This window comes from Cupressus sempervirens, chromosome 2 (genome assembly GCF_028749045.1).
Source record: "Cupressus sempervirens isolate cs-2001-9-10 chromosome 2, ASM2874904v1, whole genome shotgun sequence".
NCBI lineage: Eukaryota > Viridiplantae > Streptophyta > Pinopsida > Cupressales > Cupressaceae > Cupressus > Cupressus sempervirens.
In genome coordinates, this window is record NC_143119.1 from 776,326,708 (window position 1) to 776,350,392 (window position 23,685).

The window sequence follows — 23,685 nt, forward strand, 5'->3', positions numbered from 1 at the left end:
GTACAACTTAGTATACATTCATCTCCAAGAATTTTATGATCAGATCAAAGAAAAAGTGATTGAGCTTTTGATGATCACTAAAAACTTTTTGAAGTAGAATAAGAAGATAGATACCATTGAGCCCTAAGTATAGACATTTCATGATAGCATAACAAATTTTCAAATAGAAAAAGAAAAATCTCTAAAGATATTCACTCTTCTAAGACAACACTTGTTCCCACAAGTAACATTGCTAGAGAATTAGTTAGAGGAATGTTTGTTAGCAAAATCTTCTTATGAAAATCTTGTAGCTACAATATTGAATGAAGTAGAGTTAGCCACATATGCTTTATGTGCACTTATCAGTTTATCTAATGCACTAAAGGATAGTTGGAAGAAATACTTTGCACAGTTGAAGACCAACTTCAACGATTGCTTTTCCAAGTTTTGATGCAACTTCCAAATTTTGATAGACATTTTCTTTTTGCATCTTTTTCATTGATATCAAAGAGGGAGAAATATGGAAAATTTTATTGCAATTTTAATGGGGAGCAATAAGTTGTAATCAAAGTTATAATGGATGTAATCCTCTTAAAACATAAATACAATGTTTTTCTTAACTATGTTATGGTTATTTGTTTTGATTGGTATGACAACATATTTGGGACTTAGCCAATTTCTCCAAAATGTTGCCATCAATGCCAAAGGGGGAGATTGTTGTCAATATGTCCAAACAATCAGATAAGGCAACTTATGGTTGTCATTAATGGCAACATATTTTTTTTGCAGTTTAGTCATGTTCATTTGTGAAAGAAAATTTTTGAAGTATCAAATAGTGTTATAGCAGCATGAAATATTTGATGATAACAAAATATTCCCTTGGAATATTATCTTGTATAGTTAACCAAAGATCCAAGATATCATACTAATGATGTATAATAGTGTGCATGTCTGTACGATCAATCGAGTTCGAGTTATGAAGGAATTAGTAACGCAGTGATGATACAACATAGACATGTCAATAGAATGTGTGAATGACTTGACTTATTATTTTGAATTACCATGAGCCTACTCTAATGATAATTATGTGACTTGACTAAGGAATAATTTATCAATATGTTGCTGTAAGTAAAGAACTTCATTTGTGAAGTTGGTGTGAAAAAAAAACAAGTGTGAAAGATATAATCAGTGATTGTGAACTTGATATGATCTTGTGAAATGAGAGTAACAAGTGAATGCAATATTATGACATATGATGCAGATTCATATGTGTGCAATCACTCTTGTATGAAGAATTGTCAATTAGAAGATTTATGAAGCACAAAAAATATCTCATAATTGTATGTATACTTATTTCTTGAAGATCTTATTGTATAGTTGCATGTTAGGGTAGTGGGCTCTTCTTGCACACATTTGTATATGATCCACCAACTCCTAACAGGGTTGAGTCTTCTAAAAAATCCTACTCTCCTAACAAGGACTCAAGACACTATACATTCTTCATAGACTCCTAATAGGGTCAATATCCTTAACCGGATTCTTTACATAGTGAATCATCTAGTCGGTTTCATCCCCACCAGGGTTGTCCATTGACCAAGGTATCCCTAGTTAACAAAATATGGTGTTATGATCTCTCTTTGTGTATGGTTTTTTATACTATTTAGCATTATTGGTTTACTTTCTTGTGCATGTTGTAAAGTAATTAATAATATTCAGTTGTGGACAAAAAGTTTAAAAATACTGATTGACCCCCCCACCCCTCTCAATATTATCTATTTCTAATAGAAATAAACTAAAATGGGTGAATATCACATAGAACCAATTCTATCTTTGACATCTCTTCTTGATTCTCCTTGTCATTATGGGAAACTCTCTAAAGCAAAGAGACCACTTGTGTTAACACCTCAAACTAAGTACAATGGTACCTTTTTCAAATTTAAGCTAAATAAGAGGTTTGAAGGGAGACAAAGAGGGTGTGGTCAAGGAGGAAGGAGTAGTGGTAGGTCATTTGGAGGCTGAAATGAAATCCAAAAGAAAAATGAAGATGTGGGTACTAGCAGGAACTAGAGGAACGAGGGTTTCAACCGCTTCTGTGATCAAGACTTTGGAAATCAGAGAGGAAGAGGTAGAGGACATGGACAAGGAAGAGGAGGCTTTCATGGTACCTATTTTCATTGCAATGAAGAAGGTCATCGTGTCTTTGAATGCCCTCAATGACAAGGAAGGACAGATAGGAGAGTTGAGGTTCAAGCTAGGGTTGCTCATGTGGATAAGGATGCACAATCATCACATTTAGAGGATGTAGAAAGAGGAGAGACTTTAGTAAATGGAAGGGTCCTACTAAGTGGTGAGATTGAACTAGGACAAAGGAGGAGTTTGTTCTGTACCAAATGCAAATGTGAGGATAAATGTTGTGATGTGATCATTGATGGTGGTAGCACTGATAACTTGGTATCAAAAGAGATGGTCTCTAAGTTGAAGCTCAAGAGGAAGAAACACCCCCAGCCCTATCAAATTGCTTGGGTGAAAGATGATCATAAGGTCCTAGTAAGTGAACAATGTTTAGTGAAATTCAAAATTGGGAGTTACAATGATGAAGTTCTCTGTGATGTTATTCCAATGGATGTTCGCCATCTATTGTTGGAAAGACCATGGCAGTTTGATAGGCATGCAGTACTGATGGTCATGCAAACACATACTCTCTAACAAAGGATGGAGTTTTCCACAAACTGAAGCCCATGAAAAAGGAAGGCAAAAAGGTATGTAGCAGTGCTACGATTTGTCTTGTTGATGGAAGGAAGTTTTTAGATGGCATGAAACATCAATGTATGTGCTATGCTTTGATTCCTAGGAAAGATAAAGAAGGTAGTAGTGAAACACCACTTGAAGTTTTAGATTTACTAGGTGAGTTTGGAGATATCATCTCTGATAATGTTCCAGAAGGATTGCCACCAGTAAGGAAAATTAGTCATCAGATAGATTTAATCCCAAGAGCTAGTTTGCCTAACAAGGCTGCTCACAGGATGACTCCTACTGAAACATAGGAGCTAAACAGACAAGTGCAGGAGCTATTAAGGAAGGGCTTGATTCAGGAGAGCCTAAATCCATGTGCAGTACCTACAGTACTAGCACCAAAGAAGCATGGAGAGTGGAGGATGCATACAGACTCTCAAGCTATAAATAGGATAACCATCAAGTATCGGTTTCCTTTGCCAAGAATGGATGGTCTTATGGACTACTTTAGTGGAGCTCAGTACTTCACAAAGATAGATATCAAGAGTGGTTATCACCAGATACGAATACAAGAAGGAGATGAGTGGAAAAAAGCCTTCAAGACCAAGGAGGGTCTTTATGAATGGTTAGTCATGCCCTTTGAATTGACGAATACCCCAAGCACCTTCATGCGGCTTATGAATGAGGTACTTAAGAAGTTCTTGGCAAAATTTGATATTGTCTATTTGGATGATATTTTAATTTTCAGCAAGACTTTGGAAGAACATTTATTGCATATTCGTAGTGTCCTTGAAAGGTTAAGGGAAGAGAAACTGTTAATTAATCTGAAGAAGTGTATCTTTGCAAAAAGGGAATTAGTCTACTTAGGGTTTGTTATATCACCTAAAGGTCTGAAAATGGATCCAAAGAAGGTAAAAGCCATCTTGGAATGGCCTACTCCAAGGTCTGCTACTGAGGTAAGATCATTCCATGGTCTAGTTAGTTTTTACAAAAATTTCATTAAGAATTTAGTGGCATAAGTGCACCCCTGACTGACACAATAAGAGGGGATAGAAAAGAGTTCAAATGGACTGCGACAGCTATGAGAAGTTTTGAATTGCTAAAGAAGAAGGTGACAGAACAACCTGTGTTGGCACTTCTAGATTTTAGAAAGGTGTTCTAGGTGGATTGTGATGCTAGTGGCAATGCTATTGGGGTTGTATTAAGCCACGAAGGTAAGCCTATTGCATATTTTAGTGAAAAATTGAATGATATGAAAAGAAAGTATTATGTTTATGATCAAGAGTTCTATGCAATATTTTAGGCCTTAAAGAAATGGAGGCATTATTTGTTGCCAAAGGAATTTGAACTTTGTATATTGATCATCAGGCATTACAATACTTAAATAGCCAAGGTAAATTGAATCAGAAGCATATGAAGTGGGTAGAGTTCTTGCAGAGCTATACATTCACGTTGAAGCATAGAAGTTGAAAATCTAACAGGGTTGTAGATGCACTAAGTAGGAGATAGTTGTTGCTTATAGTAATGCAGGTTGAAGTAGTTGGGTTTGATGAACTCAAGAATTTGTACCTTGAAGATCTTGATTTTTCTGAAGCATGGAAAGCTTGTAAAGAGTTTGTTGCTGTAGATAGAACTAAGTAGTTGGACTATTTGATTCAGGATGGTATGTTATTCAAGGCCAGTCAATTATGCATTCCAAGGAGTTCCATGAGGGAAAATCTAATTAAGGAGAAACACAGTGGATGGATGGTAGGACATTTTGGTTGAGATAAGACCATTGCCATTCTTAGAGAACATTGTTTTTGGCCTCAAATGTCATAGGATGTGAAGAAGTTTGTACAGAATTGCCAAATTTGTCAAGTTGCCAAGGGATTTAGTCACAATATTGGACTATATCAGCCATTGCCTATTCCATGAAAGCCATGGGAGGACATAAGTATGGATTTTGTTCTTGGATTGCCAAGGACACAAAGGGGTAATGACTCAATATTTGTGGTGGTTGATAGGTTCTCCAAAATGGCACATTTCATTCCATGCCAAAAAAATCATGATGATGTCCATACTACAGACTTGTTTTTCAAAGAGGTGGTAAGACTACATGGTCTCCCAAGGAGTATAGTTTCTGATAGAGATACCAAATTTAAGGGATATTTTTGGAGAACATTGTGGAAGAAGTTGAGAACAGACTTGAAATTTAGTTCCACACATCACTTGCAGACTGACGGCCAAACAGAAGTGGTAAACAGAAGTCTAGGCAATTTGCTGAGATGTTTAGTTGGGGATAAGCCCAAGGGATGGGATTTGATTCTACCACAAGCAGAGTTTGCTTACAATAACTTTGTAAATAGGAGTACTGGTAGATCACCATTCCAAATTGTATATGGAAGTAGCTCAAAGACTGCACCAGAATTGAGGAAGATAGAGCAAGGGGAGAGGACAAGTACTGAAGCTAAAGAATTTGCTGAACATATCAAGCATCTACATGAGGAGGTTTAGTCACACATTACCAAGATGAATCAAGAGTATAAAGCTAGGGCTGATCAAAGGAGAAGACATAAGGAATTCCAAGTAGGGGATCTAGTCATGGTACACTTATGGAAAGAAATATTTCCATCTGGTACTTACAACAAGCTGAAAATGAAGAAATTTGGTCCCTATAAAATTTTGAAGAAACATGACTCAAGAAATGTATATGAGGTGGAGTTGCCAGATGGAATTCACATTTCTCCTATTTTCAACATTGCAGACTTAACAGAGTATCATGATGATGGTGCAGATGAGGAGTTGATGTTAGAGCCATGTCCAATTCCTACTTCTAAGAAGGAGGAGATAGAGGAGATTCTGGATAGTCATGTGGGTAGGAGTACCAAAAATAGGCAATATGAAAAGTAGTTGGTCAAGTGGAAAGGACGGTTGATAGAGGACTCAACTTGGATTTCAGCAACTGAGGTTTCCCATTTGGGATTTCCTCTACCATTCATAAAGTGACAGGGTCACTTTTTAATCTACCCTAGGTGTCTGATGTAGGAGCATCCAGAGGCATAAGGGTAATCCTATGTCAACCCAAAAAATGTACTTAGACTTAGTTTCTATTTCATGTGTTTTCATTTCTGGATACCCATTTGGGTCAAATAAAGGTTCCAACTCTCACAATTCGACTATCAGTGTTCTACGATAGAGTATTTGAACACCTTGGGATACATGTAAATGCTAGAAAAATAGGAGTATGTAATTGAGCCATAATTTTGGTGAACTAGTAGGTGTAAATTGGTCAAAATATTTTAATTATAATTTAGAGCATTCCAAAAAATGAATCAGGTCGAAAGGCCCCATGGTTTGAAAGTTGTTGCAATTTTTTGGTTTTTGGAGACATCCTAAGAATGCTTCAAAGTCAGGTTAGGAGCATTAAATTACCTTGAATAGGGCCAAAAATGGGGGATGAGTAAAGATTTTCCATAGGGCTATAGAGCACTTTGAGACCTTTTCAAAAATGTAAACGGTTCATCAATCGAAGCTATGGTTCAAAAGTTATGCCTCCCAAAAGTTCGGTTATCATTTTTGGATTCTTCTAACTTTGTGCTGACTTCTAATACGACTTCTAGAGCCTTCTATTTGGTCGGTGGATGCCAACTAGCACTTTCTAGAATGTATTCCTAATCCTTAACCCTCTAGGGTCTATTTAAGAACATTTTTGGCATTGTAAAAGGTAGTTCAGAGTGGAGTTTAAGAGGAGGTACTAAAAGGAGAAATTATCTCCAGACTTATACTGTTGTAAGCCCTTAGGGAATGTTTTGAAGTATATTTTCTCTGTACTGAATGTAATAGCATATTTACATAGTTAATACAATTTTCCCTTTCCTATTGTGTCCATTCTATGCTTAGGTCGTGTCCCCATTAGTAAGCTCAAGGGAAATAGTGGAAGTAGTGTCTTCATCATACTTAGAAGGTGGATAAAACATAGGATATGGAAGAGTGACATCTCAAAGGAGATGAAGGGGTGCTTGATTTTGATCTTTCTTGATATTTTTATCTTTATCCTTTTGAGAGTCCTCTTGACGTGGAGCTACTTCTAAGGACAAGGGATAATATGAGGTATGCATGATAGTATCTTGAGGAGACAATAAATGACTAGTTGAAGTGAGCATAGTAGGCATAGAATCACATGAAGGTTGAGCATCTTTAGTCTTAGTACCATGAAAAAAGTTTGCAGCCAAGTGTATATTAGCTTGAATTTATTTTAGAGGTAGCCCTTGAGGATACACATAATCACTGTGGAAAGCATCAGGCTCTTTGTTTGATGGGGGTATGTTGGATAGCTTTGAAGTTTTGGGAGATGCATAGGTATTGGAAGAAGTGGAGGTGTCAATGTGATGGGGACAAGACCCAATAACAGAATGGAACCAACAGAAAGGGAAAATTATATTAACTGAGAAAATAAACTAGTACAAACAGTGCAGAGAAAGTAAACTTCAAAACATGCCCTACGGGCTTACAATAGCATAAATCTGGAGATAATTTCTCCTTTTAGTACCTCCTCTCAAACTCCACTCCGAACTGCCTTTTACAATGCTAGAAATCTCCTTAAATAGACCCTGGAGGGTTAAGGACTAGGAGTACATTCTAGAAAGTGCTAGTAGGCATCCACTGACCAAATAGAAGGTTTCAAAAGCTGCGTTAGAAGTCGGTGCAAATCTAGAAGAATCCAAAAACGGTAACCGAACTTCCGGGAGGCATAACTTTTGAACCGTAGCTCCGATTGATGAACCGTTTACATTTTCAAAAAGCTCTCAAAGCACTCTATAGCCTTATGGAAAAGCTTTTCTTTTCCCCCATTTTCAACCCTTTTTGAGGTCATTTAATGCCCCTAACCTAACTTCGAAGAATTCTTAGGGGGTCTCCAAAACTTGAAAAACTGCAATAACTTTCAAACCGTGGGGCCTTTTGACCTGATTCTTTTTCTGGAATGCTCTAAATCACAATTATATTCATCTGGCCAATTCACACCTTCTAGGTCACCAAAATGATGGCCAAATTGCATGCTCCTATTTTTTTGATATTTTCAAACACATTGATAGTGGAACTGTGAGAGTTGGAACCTTTATTCAACCCAAATGGGTATCCAAAAATGTAAAGACATGAAACAGAAACTAAGTCTAAGTACATTTTTTTGGGTGACACAGGATTGCCCTTATACCTCTGTATGCTCCTGCATCACAATGAGACCATCACTAGAGATAGGTTCATCAACATGATCTTGCTCAAGAGAAGTATCATCATCATATAATTCTTTAGGGATTTCAACATCAATTATTTTGTCATCAATGATTTTGTCATCAATAAGATCTTGAATTATACATTTCAATGCAATAAAATCTTCAGTTTTATGACCTTTTCTTCTATGGTAACCAAAATAGTGATCGTCTATCCACCATGGAGGTTTACCTTAGGTTCATAAGGTCTAGATATGTATGGTAAAGTAATTATCTTGTTTTCAACTAAGGTCTCAAGCACCATCATATGAAAATCCAAAAGGAGTAAAAGTTCTCTCAAAAGTATGTCTAGGACCAATTTTTTTATTCTCATATTGGTCAAAGATAGGTGCATCATGAAATATTAGCATATGTTAAAAGGATTTATTACTCGCTTTCTTTCTCAAGAGGTCTTTGGATCTAGAATATGAAGACAATTTATGTCTTGGACTAAAAGATGTAGACCTTAAAGAAGATGATTCATGTAATGATGTAATCTTCTCCTTTAATAATTTTTCAAATTCAAATTGCATTCCCATTATGTTCTTAGTGAGATAAAGGTAAGTAGGATCATTTGTCTCTTCTATCTCCAACAAGACTTGTCTCTCTAACTCTAGGAGTCTAAAATTGTTCTTCCTTTGTAGCTTGTTCATCTAGGAAGGCTTTCTTTTAACGCTCAATTTTCTTAAGTCTTTGGTGAGTTCAAACTAAGGGTAATTGGTTAAAAACAACTTGAGATTTCTTTCAATTATATAATTCATATCTTGTTGTAACTGACTTGAAATAAAAGGTACTAGTTGATAGGACAACCCTAAGAAATGTTAGTACCAAACTAGGATAGTAAAAGCACTCAGTTATCCAAAAGAGATATGATAAGATAGAATTTTTGCAATAGGCATAAACCAAAATTGCCACAAAGGTGCCTACTACTTTAGGTGAATACCCTAGCACATATGGATCAGGAAGATGATTTACCCAAATTATAATTAATTGAAATTGAATTTGAATGGACAAGAGATTACTAAAACTCTCCAAGTGTGTTATCAAAAAATCCAAAGGTTTATCTTCTCAATAAGGACAGTTTCTAACTCACCAGCTCTAAGAATGGTCACTCATAAAATCAAATTTTACTAATTCAAGAGGTCAAGACACAACAATCCAAGGTGTAAGTGACCTAGTCTAACTTGGATCAACCAAGGAGGACTAGAAATGATAGGATAACAAATTGAGAAAGGTTTCAACTTGAGAACTTAGTTTTCTTGTTCATTTTAATTGACAAACTAGATGCATCTATAGATTTGTATCATCAATCAAGCATGCAAGACAGCACTCAAGGATTTCAAGCAAACATCGACAAGTAACGGACAAGGGGCAAAGCAACCTTGCAAATAAACAAGAATAGTGTCTTAGTATTAATCTAATCCCTAGAACCATTATTATGTATGTTCTCAAAATGTTTTCCAATCACACACATAGTCCTAGAAAATAAAATTTGGGTTGCACTATGGTTCTTAGTAATGGCCAACTCTTGCAATCTCAAGTGAATGAAATCTATTCCTGGTGCACTAGGGTTTTGACACATTCCATGGTTTTAATCAATCAAAGATGCTGACAAAATCTGATAGCCCAACAAAAGACTACACCTATGGATATTTCTTCCACATGGACATTTATATAGTGGATGTTGCTACCACGGTGAAAGTGGCTACTACTGCTTGAGATTCCATCCATGCGGTTTACCCAATAAAGGGAGTGTCCACTATTGTTAACCCTCTCTAATCAAGGAAGACTCGCAAAATTGGACCACATGGGGACTTAGTTCGGATTCAAGGGTTCCAAGTTTCTGATGTGCCCAATAGGGAAAGGAGCATACTCCTATAGCCTCTTCACCTCACCCAAACATAGAAAATAGATTCATTGACATACTAATTTGAAATCACTTCACTAAGGTTTGGAAAGGCAACAACAATCACTACCAATCTCAAGAGAGAAAGTACTAGCAAATGTCAAAGACAAACCAAGTGAGACAATGAAATAATATCATATCCTTCCCTACCTATAAGGGGATCTATCATCAACAAGAGTTTCACATGTAAGGAAATTGAATGAAGCCCACTCTCTCAAGATCACCACAAATAATGTTCATAGGGCCTAATTACTATGTGAAACATGTATGCAAGAAAGAAAACCTAGGTCCAATTTTAAAGCACCAATCAAAATGTGAATCATGAAAGCACGTAAAAAACTCAAGCGAAACACATGAGAGGTTCACTTTTAATTCCAAAGTCCAAATGTTATAGAAATGTATAAGAATACATCAGATCCAAACCAATGCACAGTCCAAGAAAACAACAACCAAAGCAATACAACATAGATATGTCTTATGCAAACCCTGGCGTTAGATCTCAAAATCTGATTGCTAGGAGTAATAATAACTAGAAAATAATCCAAATTAAAACTCACATCATGCATTGAACCATGTGAAAATTAAATGCAATTCAATCATTACATGTCCTTTTTTAATTTTAATTTTTTAATTTTTGACGTAGTAAACAAGATTGAACCTATATGCCTTAAATTCAGACCAAAAACCCTAAATATAGAAAAGAGACACAAATTAAAAAATAGAAACCTTTCTAAAAATGTCAAAATTTTAGAACAATATTTTCTTTTGTGTCCTAGGGATCCATTTTGTCAAAATAGACCATTTTTTGTAAATTAAGTGTTTGAGCCCTCGTATGAGATCTAAACTCAAAACACAAAGAAATAGCCCTATTTAGAATTTTGAGACCTTTCTAAAAATGTATGCTTTTTTTAAAAAATTAATAATTTGCACCCAAAAATGATTTTTCTTGAAAAATAAAGAAAAAATTATTTAAAATATGAATTACCTTAGAAATTTTTGAATTTTTAACTGAAGCTTCCTTCATAGTTCTCTAACTTGCAAAAAACAAATTTAAAATACCAAGTTGTTTGGGAGATATGATCAAATCTTTAAGATCTAAGGTTTTTTATCTCCAAAAAAATCCACACAAGGGAGTTTGCTCCAAAAATAGCCAAAATCAGCATGTAAAGGTGGGTTGCCCCATGGTGGGCGCCAAAAATGTGTGCTAAAATTTTGACACACTTCTATGAGTCATTATATCCAAGATTGCTCATGAATGAGTTCTCAAATGGCAACTCATGGCTCTCTATTCATGGAGTGCAAGGGTTTGTAATAGAGGCCCTCAATTTGACCTAGTTTTTTCACATGCAAGTACACCATAAAATGAGAGATTTAAAGATCAAAATATGCATGCAAATGAATATGCAAGCTAATCTAAATGATAATAATGCAAAGCAATGCAAGAAATGATATCTACTCTATGAAAGAAAATATGACTCTAAGCTAATATGAAAATGCAAGGATGAAGCATGATGATGGAAGCCATGGATGCATGAGAGAAGAAGACATGAAGAGAGAAGTTGCAATGAAGCTCCACTATTGAAACACTAAGGCTCAAGCCCTGATGCTCAAACTCCTTCTCCAAAATTGCTCTCCAAACATATAGCATAACAATACTATAGCAACTAGCATCTATCCAAATGAGGAGAGGGCTCCTTATAAAAGAAACTGTGGAGAGGAATGCATCCTCAAGAGAAATGTGGGATAAATCCCTAAAAAGGCAAGTAAGAGGGAAAAAACCCACCATTTAGAGATATGTGCAATAAAAAGGAATCTTTATTTGATTTATTTGATTTATTTCATTTTTCATCAAAAAGAGAGCTTTAAGTGAGGACTTATTTATTTAGTGTAAACAGGGATTTTTTTTAATTAAATAAGATAAGATTATTTAATCAAAAGGGAGATTTTAATTAAATAAGATATAAATATTTAAATAAAATGGAGATTTTATTTTAATTAAATAAGATAATTTTATTTATTTAAAAGGAATATTTTATTTTAATTAAATATTAAATATGATAAGATTATTTAATTAAAAGAGAGATTTTCTTTTAGTTAAATAGGATTATTTTATTTATTTAAAAGGGATGTTTTATTTTAATTAAATAAGAAAAGCTTATTTAATTAAAGAGAGATTTTAATTAAATAAGATAAGATTATTTAATTAAAAGAGATATTTTCTTTTAATTAAATAAGATTATTTTATTTATTTAAAAGGGATATTTTCTTATAATTAAATAAGATAAGATTATTTAATTAAAAGAGAGATTTTAATTAAATTAAATAAAATTATTTAATTAAAAGAGAGATTTTCTTTTAATTAAATAAGATTATTTTATTTATTTAAAAGGGATATTTTCTTTTAATTAAATAAGATTATTGATGAAATAATCAAACTTTAGGAAATATTGAAATAATTAAATTAATTGCAATTTGATCAAGGAAAATGATTTGAATTGATTCAATAAAATACTGCAATGCATTGATTCAGGAAATTGATAAATTGAAGAATTGGGGCCCATATTCTATGTGATCGTTTTAGGGTGCATACATCTGCCCCTCTTTGACTAATGTGTGATCATTTTAGGAACACATAGTCAAAGAATGCAGTTGAAGTGTGAGGTTGATTTGGAATCACAAAATAACATAGATGTGTGGTGAACTTAGGAACACATTAGGACAAAGAATACAATTTTTGAAAACATTTTTTTCTTGACAAAGACAAGGCTATCCCATTCAAAACAAAGATTAATAAAGTTGAATCAAGGATTGAAGTTTGATAGTTGATTCAAGAAATTGATAAATTGAAGAATTGGGGCCCATAGTCTAGGTGACCATTTTAGGGTGCATATAGTATTTTTATGGTAACTTCTGGTGTACCATCCATACAAGTGTACACACTGACCTACATCATCATGATACTGTCAACTGTCAATCCTCAACTGCGCATGAGTTAGCTTTAAGTCTGGCATCTGTACATACTGAATTTGTCTCTATACTACTACAAATTGTCTAGCAATTAGACAATTTTCTAACTTTGATAACATCATGAAATATCAAAAACTTTTTTTGCCATAAATGACAACTCTCATACATCTATCTAGCCATATTTCTAACACACTATTCTACACAATCTATAGACCTAAAAAATATTTCATTTTTCCAATCATACTCATCTCAAATTCATTCTCTATTTCATCAGTAATTCTGTCACTTGCTTATTACCTCCAAAGATTTTTTCATCCACAAATATAACAATAATCAAAAATCCATTCTCAAACTCTTTCAAATACAAATTACTATATTTCATACATTTAAAAAATCCCAACTTTTCCAATTACTTGTCCAAGCTTGCGTACGAAGTTCTAGGTGTTTGCGTTAGACCATACAATGCTTTCTTTAATCTATATACAATGTATTTTTATTTTGTCAAAGGAAATCCTTTAGGCTACTCAATGTAGACTTATTCTTCAATCTCTCCATTAATAAATGTTGAGTTTACATCTATCTGATACAGTTTGAACTTCTTACTTACTACATAAGCCAAGAATATTCTTATTGCTTCAATTCTGGCAACATGGGAAAATGTCTCTTCATAATCTATACCTTCTTGATGTGAATATCCTTTGCATGCCAATCTTTCTTTATTTCTCACAACCTCGACTTGTTCATTCATCTTGTTTTTGAAAACCATTTAGTTCCTATAACATTCTTGTCTTTAGGTCTCGGAACCAATTCCCATGTCTCATTCTTCACAATCTGATCTAGTTATTCCTTCATTGCTTGAATTTAATGATCATCCTTGCATGCCTCATCTACACTCTTTGGTTAAACCTAAGAGATCAAACACAATTCTTCATGTACTTTATTTCTTGTCATGACTCCTTTTTCTTTGCTTCCAATAATCTGATTAGCAAAGTGATTCTTTGTCAAATTCTTGTTAGGTGCATGCATTATTGACTTAACTCTTACTTCTTCTTTAGGTTTATATCTTAGTTCTTCTCTTTATTCAGCAACTTAAACATCATTCTACAAATCATTGTTAGTCTCAAAGAGAACCTCAATATTTTCTATAACAGCTTTTAAATTATCTTCTACTTTATGAGAATTATAGTCCAGCATTCTTTCTTTAACTCCAAACTTTTCATCCACTTTTACAATTGTGCACTCAACAATAGTCTTAGTTATTTGATTAAAAAATCTATAAGATTTTTTTTTCAATAAATAACCAAGTAACATACCTTCATCACTGCTTGCATCAAACTCACCAATATCATCATCTCTCTTTATGTAACACTTACTTCCAAAAAATTTGAAATACTTTATTGAAGGTGCATGTCCAAACCATAATTCATAGAGAGTCTTGTTTCTACCTTTTCTAATCTTCACTTTCTTCATTGTGTATATTTTTGTGTTTACTGCTTCTCTCCAAAATATCTTGGATACATCATTCTCAAACATCATGGCTTTTTTTGTTTTTGTTACAGGCCGGTTGCCCGACTTTTATTTTCCAGTCTATTGGAAAAAGTGAGTTATGTGTTTTAGATGACATTAGTCTTTTCCCTAAAATGTATGATTCTAGGTCTTGATCCTTGAAGGCTAGGTGATCTCTATCAAATCTTTCCCATCTTGACTTATCTCTCTTTATAGTCGGGTGGGTGTTTGTTTTTACCTTGTGATTGGTCAGGTAAGTTAGTACCTAGTCTAATAAAGATCAAATTTACTCATTGTAGATCAAATATGTGCTCTATTTTCTTGTAGGATATCATCTCTTGATAAAACAGGCATTTACAAAAATTTGGAAATTGTCTTCTCCTCGGTGAGTTTCCAACCCTTGAAGGCAATTTCTCGTGAAAGATCATTTTGAGACGTATGTAACTCAAGAAGTCTGAAAGGTGTAGAATTTCAAAGAAAATTGATGTTTGAATCTAAGATAAGACTCCTAAACATTATTTAGATTCATTATTACTCAAATATTCAGCCTTGGTAGAAAACCTCAAATTGTCTTCTACTTGGCAAGTTTCCAACCCATGAAGATAGTTTCCTACAAAGCACTTTGAGGTGGAAAATGAGATGTTAAATGGTTCTCAAATAAGTCCTCATGCCTTCATTGACCATCCTTAATGGCAAGAAGAGATTCAATTTATCGAAAAGTGTTAGTAGAAAAATGGAAGTTGTCTTCTCCTCGGCGGGTCCCCAACCCATGCAGGTGATTTTCTTCTTATACAAGAAATATCAAGCTAACGAGTAAATTTGTTCCCCGCACTAGATTTGGAGTATGTCAAAACAATATTAGAATGGATCAAACCATTATAGAAATAGGATATAGTCATAATCTCATGTGGTGGATTTTCATCAATAGAGTGCCCCAATGGAAACTTCTTGAAACTTAATGGAAAATGGAAAAGTAAGTAATGGGCTTATAGAAAGTTATCGTTGAGCTCAACAGAATAGTGAAAAGATCCCTAAATGTCCATTAAGCTTTTGCATTTACTATCCAACAAGTATTTCCTTAAATTTCATCCATGTGGCACAAATTTTGAAGAATATCGGATGAATTGAGAGTCTCATATAAAGATGTACAAGTAGTTGAAAGAGTTACATTTTTTCTTTGATCCCTCATTCTATCAATATGCTTAGACTTTGAAAAGTTTGTGACTATTGCATTTTTTGTCTCATTCAATCTTTCAATTCAAAACCTTATTCACAAACTCATGGCAACCAAGTTCATAGGTTTGATGGTTTAACTAGGATCAAGTCCCAATTGCAAAATTTCACGGATATATCCCTTCGCTTCTATGACATGGAATATTTCCAAAGGAGGGTGAAATTTGAACAAATTCACCCCATTACTAAAAAACTCCAACCTAACGTAGTTTATTCAAGGGTGTTGGTTTTTAGTTGCAGTCCAAGCCCCACAGCTGATTTACAAATGCATTCATCACTACAACCCAAAAACTAGGAAAATTGGTCTACCTGATGATACGGTATTAATCTCAATCAATAGGCAAATAGTGGTGAACTTCCTTCAAGTTCTAGAGTGAGAGGAGTTCTCTAACTTAACCTTTGGTGGAACCATCTCAGAACTCTCAACAAAGAAGATGATTTAGAGGAAGGAAATCATGAGGACATGGTACCAGAAGCCACAAAGTGATAAGAGAAAAGTTCCAAAAACTTTTTTCAGAACCAACCTTAAGCCAAAACTCATTGATATTTTGGTTCTCTTGAATAGGTTGAAAGGTGAGATATAAGCCTTAAGTTTTGTTGAACAATATTTCTTTTAGGTTCAAGTTGCAATGACCAGCCCAAAGATCCTTGGAACAAGGATTCAATACAAGCCAAAAAAAAAAAAATTACAAGTACGAATGCACATGACAACATCATATAGGGATCACAAAGATCACAGTGGAAGACTTTACCAATAATCCTAGCAACCAACAGATCTCCAAATGCCACTGCCTAACAAACACAACCAAACTCAAGAATGAAAACCAAAGACAACATTAAAACACAAAATCTTTGATTTTTCAATGCATGGAAAATCAAGTAAATCCAAAGGGTACTCAAAACACCAAATTGCATTTCCTGAAAACTAGTGGTGATGCCCCCTATTTTTCACATGAGGAAATACAACTAACAAATTTTTGCGCAAGGATGTACTCCTTTGCATGAGGATGTATAGAAAGCCATGTGAGGATGTGCTCAATCACGTGAGGACTTGTTTGGCACAGTAGCCAATACCCCAAACTGGTGTTGGGTTTCACACAAGGATGCACTATAAGCTGCATGAGGATACAAAACAACAACCTAGAAACATAAAGATTAAAAAGCTAGGATATCAATTTCTTCCACACTGAGTACCAGATCCACAATCAAGGCAAAGATACTCGAACAAAATAACTGAAAGATGAAACTTGCTCTAACCATCTAACATAGCAGTGAAGGGAATAACTAGAAGCAACATCACAGTGTATAGAAGCAACATCTCAATGCACTAAAATAACAAACTAAGTACGCAGTTGCTCCCAACCATAATAGCATCATGAGACCATCATGGGTCCTAGCCATCCCTTGTGCATAACATCCCAAACTACCACTGACATTGTTGAAGCTATCTTATGAGGACATCACTACAAAAATGTGCTATAACATAAGAATAAGGAAATCTAACATGATAGAAGTAAAGCATAAGATAATCCTACATATCAAACTCATCATCTAACATATGCTAAATATCAAAATATAGGAATGCAACAATTAAACTAGCATCATCTAAACATGATATCCAAGCATTCCAATGAAAGCATAAGTCACAAGAAAGCATACTCTGGAACCTGAAGTACCAAGTGAAAACATCTAGCAACGGTCACACTAGGACAATAGACTATCTTTGTACATCAGTCCCTAGTAGTGGTATAGGTAGCTACGCCTCCCAACCACATGAAAATTGTAGGTCCACTCTCATCATGCTGATGGAGGTAATGATCCAACCAGAAACACACATAAACCAAAACATCCATGGCTAACACACTCATGCTAGATAGTAAAATGACTACAACCAAGATCACGAGATAATGCAAGTACAATAGGTCCTGATCAAATGATCAATGGGCTACTATGTAGGGGCTGACATCATGGAGGGTTGCTAGGCATCAACAAGCCCAAGCTTAGAACTGTGCAGACTCAACTTCCCAATAGAAGGCTCTCACACTGAAGCATTTTAGTATCTTAAGTTTTATTATGTCACTCACACATTTTATTTGGTTATCACTTAATTAAAACCTCCTCTACCAACACTATGATGCCACAAACACTAGGCTACCAGACTACCTACCCTACCCATGCTCATCCAATGATGAGTGTCCATAGGCATGCATATTCCCAACCCAACCCTAAATGATCATAACACCACTGAAGTACAAATGGGAGATCGGGCCTCATAAGTCACTCAACAATGTATGCATAGATACTCATGTGTAGAACACCACCATCATGAAGATCATAACATAAGGACTAGATGAGAACACATTCAAAATATCACTCAACATGAATCCCAATGAAGAATAAAACCATACATCATGAATTCATTCAACCAGACTCAATCCAGGAGTATGGATTCTACACAAATTTCCAATGTTGCAACAAGATCAAACATCATGGACTCACTCAACTGGCCTCAATCCAAGAGTATGGATTTGACATGAATCTTAGTGTCCATGAAATAGCAACAAGGGTCCAAAAGAAACAATATCACTAGGTATAAAATCACTCAACCAAACACTAAGTCAGGAGTACAGATGTAGCATGTATCCCAATGCAACATAAAAGTACAACAATAGTTTGACTAACATCTTATAAATAATCCAAGTCCACAACCAACATCGTGCCAAAAAGACTCGAGAAAATAGGGTGACATGCAAAATGGGGTAAAAACCCCAAAAAATGAAAAAAACTTCCAAATTAAAATCGATTTGACCTTTGGGCATAAAAGTTGTGAAAATCCAATAAAATATGGGTTTGGAGTCCATATGCTAAAATGGCTAGCATAACATGCAAAACACCAATCCCTCATCCTAGAAAATAGGGAAATGCTCATACCCACCCAACTAGGTAAAGCTAGCATACAGAAATGGAGAGGAACACTAGTTCTCAACCTCCTAACAAGTCGCTACCAAAAATTGAAGTAGAAATGGAGCCAAAATAGTAAAACAAGAGAGCACTACCTCGCAGCCAAAAGGGAAAAATGGGAATCTAAACCATAAAATAAAAATACTGTAGAAGTAGCCAAAACTCATGGCAATCCAAGGTCTCCCTGAGTTGGATCCAACGAGACCAATCTTGCGATGATCCCATGCCCGAGAATAGTAAATTCTCATGAAGAAGATTTTGGGTTTTTAGTCTCATACTTTCTAATTCAAAAGTGAGAGGAGGAATTAAATTCCTTTTTAGATACTTATTCACTTTTTGAGTGAATAAAAGATTAGGGCACATAACTAGGAGAACTAGTTAAATCCCAAATCCACCCAAATGAAAATAGACTATTACAAGTAATTGGAATTCATCTATGGAAAAGTTGGTAGAAATTAAAATAAAAAAAAATAAACCCCGAAATCTCATAATTTCCTTAACAACCTTTATGATAATGCAAACCTCTAAATGCACAGACATGCTCATAGGTCTAGTCACATAATGCAAATGAGTCTGGATTTAACAAATCACTAGAAGATTTAATTTAAACATTTAAATAAGATACATTGACCATAATGGAATGACATTGGTAAAATATGAATAGTTAAATCACTAACTCCATGTGCCACTACCAGGGATATAAATCCAGCACACTAAATAGCATGATCAAGTGCAATTGCATATAACAACATAGTCGATGCAATAAATGCATTAAATAACCTAATTTAATCATTTATTCAATTATACTAAAATAATCTATTTACATCACTCACGTTCGCATATAGCATAATGAAGCAAGAATGAAGTAAATAACCATAGCATTAAATCCATCACATAACATAATTAAAGATATGTCCAAATACTAGATAACCAGATATCATAATAAAACATACTATCAACTCAAAATGGTATCATCATGCAAATAGGATCAACTAAATAGCATAGTAGTCTAACATCTATGATACTGAAATCAAGGTATAACATCTAACTCTCAGGTCATCTCAGATGTAAAAGATAACATGAGTAAAAGGTATCTCTCAAATCAAAATATAACAAGGCAATTATCTGCAACACGTAACCAAAGAATCCAACATGGACAATATATTTCTAATTATTTAAGCATTTAATAATGGTAGTTTACAAAACATGAAAAGGAACTTAAAATACATAAGAAAACACAATCATAAACATGACTAACCACTGCTACAAATACCTAGTCTAGTGTAGCAAGATAATAGTACACAGTAGAACCTCTACACACATCTTTGGGTAATCATGGAACAACATCATGATACCACATCAATCCTGGAAACCATTGGCACAAACCTCAGTGAACCATCTAACACATCATAATCTCATAAATCAGCCATAAGCATAATCAAATCAACTGATACAGTTACCTAAATCCAATCACCTCAAGGGTGTAGACCCCTCATGCTCCCAGTTATGATGCCTTCATAATGAAAGATTAACAAGGTTGCATACATCAAGATGACTTACAGAAATCAAATGGGAGAGGCATTACACAAGTCATATGTTCAGATACCTAGTACTTTGATTGGGCACAATAGGTAAGTGAGATTATATTCTCTCTAGGTGGCCAAGTGTTACAATACATTCTACATGTCTTCCTTCTTCATTTACATGCTTGCTTCATTGTAATTATGGCCAGGCTTTCCAAGCTCAGATAATTTCATTGATAATGTTAAGTCTTATGAGTGTTACCCACATCTCCAATTACAAAATAGTTATGCAGATTATGTTAAGGTGAATGATGCATTTACCATGAGGATTTGCAAGGAACTATAGGGATTCTTAGAAAGGAGATTCATCCCCAAAGCCATGGCCACCATCAATCATTTTGGATGTTATTTTATTTATTTCTCATCATTTTATTATTTTCATCTTGTAGTATTTGATGGATTTCAATTGAAACTACCAAGGTATCTAAGTGACATGATCATGTTGATTGAGATTATACGTTAAGCTTTGCAAGTGAACATACTAAGTAGAAACCTAACAAAGAAATGATATGAATTCCCCATGAGAGCTGGAGCCTTCAGCTATGACACCCAGTCTAATGCAAAGAACATGATGAAGATGTTTGAAAGGGAATATAATTTGGACATGTATGAAATCCTAAGGCCCTTGTTTGACCTGAATGGATATGCCAAAGATTTCATGTAGATTCAGAGCATAATAAAACACATCACTACCATTAAGGATTATTGGGTCAATTGCAAAGATGAGTTCGAGAGTTCGAGAGCCATGATTGAGCCTTTGTGAGATTGGCAGTCGACCAAGTGAAGATGTATAATGTAAACATTGATATAGATGGCATTGAAGATGATGCTCAAAATATGTATAGCAATACTTATGTGAACAAGCTAAGAAACACTCCCATAAGGTTGCAACCTTTTGATGTTATGGAGGATCTAGATATGATGATGGCTAGAATGTACACGAGAACTGGAAAGTGGGTCAAGTGGACCATGGCACAAAAAATTAGGAGCAAAGGCATGCCCACCGAATCCTCCCCAAATGTGGTGACACCTTCATCTTCTAAAATTGGTGCTTCAAGAACAATCCTACCTCTCACTCATGGACCTGCTTAGCTAGCCAGAGGAGGTGATTAACCTCCTAAAAAGAATATGCCACTTGATAAAACTTTTCAGGATGGTTTGCTACCAGTGATCGAAATAGAGACAAAGCCTGAGAAGAAGAAGGAAGAAGAATTAAAGGACATTATAGTCATGGTGGCTCTCTCACCCCACAATAGTCTAATTTCATCCATAAGTGCCACATTAGTCCTGCCAAGTAGCCCCCAAATACAACTAGTTCATATTGGAGATGGAGTAAGTAGTGAAATTGTGTCTACAGAATCACATGAAGTAGCAAAGGAAACATCTAGAGTGGAGAAAGCATATGAATCTAAGAAAGTATCTAACACTTCAAAACTCATTTCCTTGACTCCAAAAAATAATCTCTCTTCAGCTTCAAAGACATTAACTCCTATTAAGAGGAAAATGTTCAGTGTAGATATGTTAGGGACAACATCTATGGTAATTGGCATAGATTCATGGCTTGAGAATACCTTAGACAAAAAGTGGAAAAGGAAAGAAGAGGGAGCACCAAACAAAGAAAATTTATCTCTAGCTATCCATTCTGGGTCAAAGCAGAAGACTCTATCAATTCTCATCCAAGATCCTGATACAGGTCACTTAACTATGGTGATTACTAACCCCACCAAGGAGGCGAAAATTAAAGACCTAACTATGGATGACATTTCTTTGTAGTCTTTGGACCTTGGAGAAGTTAGGCATGACACCAAAGTGGGTCTATGGAAATCAATAAATGAAGTGATAGAGGAACAACTGAAAGGTCTCAAACTAGCCAAAGTCAGAATGAAGGCAAAGATCCACGAGCTTAGTTTCTTCATCAGGCAACTAATTACCTTGCTAGCAATTATTTTAGGAGCATCACCTACCAATGACCCTACATCCATAGATATTTAGGCTATCATCTCCTAGCTACAATAAGACACACACTTTAGGCAAATTGGTAAGGAGTGGAGTGGAAAACTCAAGTCGAAAGGACTCGTAGTCATAGAGTTACTTGGTAATGCAATGTTGAGCCTTGAAATGAAGAAAGATAACATCTTGGCTAATGAGGCTACTATATCAATAGAAAAGGCCTATAGTGAGGATTTCATCTCATTATTGAAGATGGTCATTCAAATGAAGGCTAAGGAAGTAGTGGAGATAAAACTCTAGACAAAGGGAGATGAGCCATTATTTGAGTGGCAATAGAGTATGAAATTCAAAGCTGAAATGATTTTAGATTTAGAAGAAGGATTAAAAGAAATAAAAAGAAAAATTAAAGAGGAACGGAACAAAAACTAAGAATTGCTAAAAGGCCTACACATTGGCTGCCAAACTAGTAGACAAGGGAAAGGAATAGTAGGGTTTTTTGTCAGGCAAAAGAATTTCTCTAGCTATCTAGATAATCTAATAGAATAATCTACCAATCATCATAATAGAGTGTCAGACCTCCAATGGCTCATGGGTGTGTACACATCGCTATGGAGGAAACACAACAATAGTTGAGTGCTATCAAAGACCTGGTCGGAGAACACTCCAAGTAGCTCTTGAGATACACTAAGGTTCATGTTCACTGACATGAAGATCTTATTCTAATCATTATCACACAAAATCTTATAAGATGAAGTCAGAACAAGAAAAGAAGGTGAAGTGATAGCTCTCCCACCCTTTTGTATTTTGATGAGAAATTCTAACTGATAATAGGTTCCTTTCCATTTGTCATTTTTGAGGAGATGAACCAATTTAAGTTCCATTTTGTAATGGTCATCTTGGAATCCTATATGTACCTAATTGAAAGATTAATGAAAGGTTGGCTAATTTTTGTTGTGAAATACTTCATGTTGCAAAGACTACTTGAATGTGTTTTATACCAATTATTTACTATTCCATGGTTTGTGATAGTTTAAGACATCTCTTTCAATTGAATCAAGGAAAGAATAAACAAACCTTTTTCCCCTATTCAATGCAACAAACTGAAGATAATAATAGTGCTATTGAAGGTTGAAAGTGTTGCAAGCATGAATGCTAATGATATTCCTATGGGTGAGTATTGCAGATATATTATTATAATGATATGTTACATTCATGACTAAGTTTGTCATTGATGTCAACATAGTAATTTTTTTTTGTGGTATCTGATAGAAGAATAGTGGAAAGATCAAGTTGGTATGAATAGCTAGTCTAGTATTATAACTATCTAAGGTTATGAGAGATACTTCTGGGTAGGCAATTAACATTTGAAGAAGAAATAATAAGTCTAGAAGAAGTATGTAAGTATTGGTGATGTTTGTTCTGAGATAGAGTTTACAAAGGAATGTTTTGGTAAACTTGTTATATATCTTAGCAGAGTTATTAGTCTCAGAATCAAGGTTGAGGACATGAAAAAGACATGTTGGTGATAACCTGGCTAAGTTAGCTCATCATAATATTGTGTGTACAGAAAGTTATTCAAGATGAAAGATGAAAGATTTATGTTATCGCTCTGTAACAT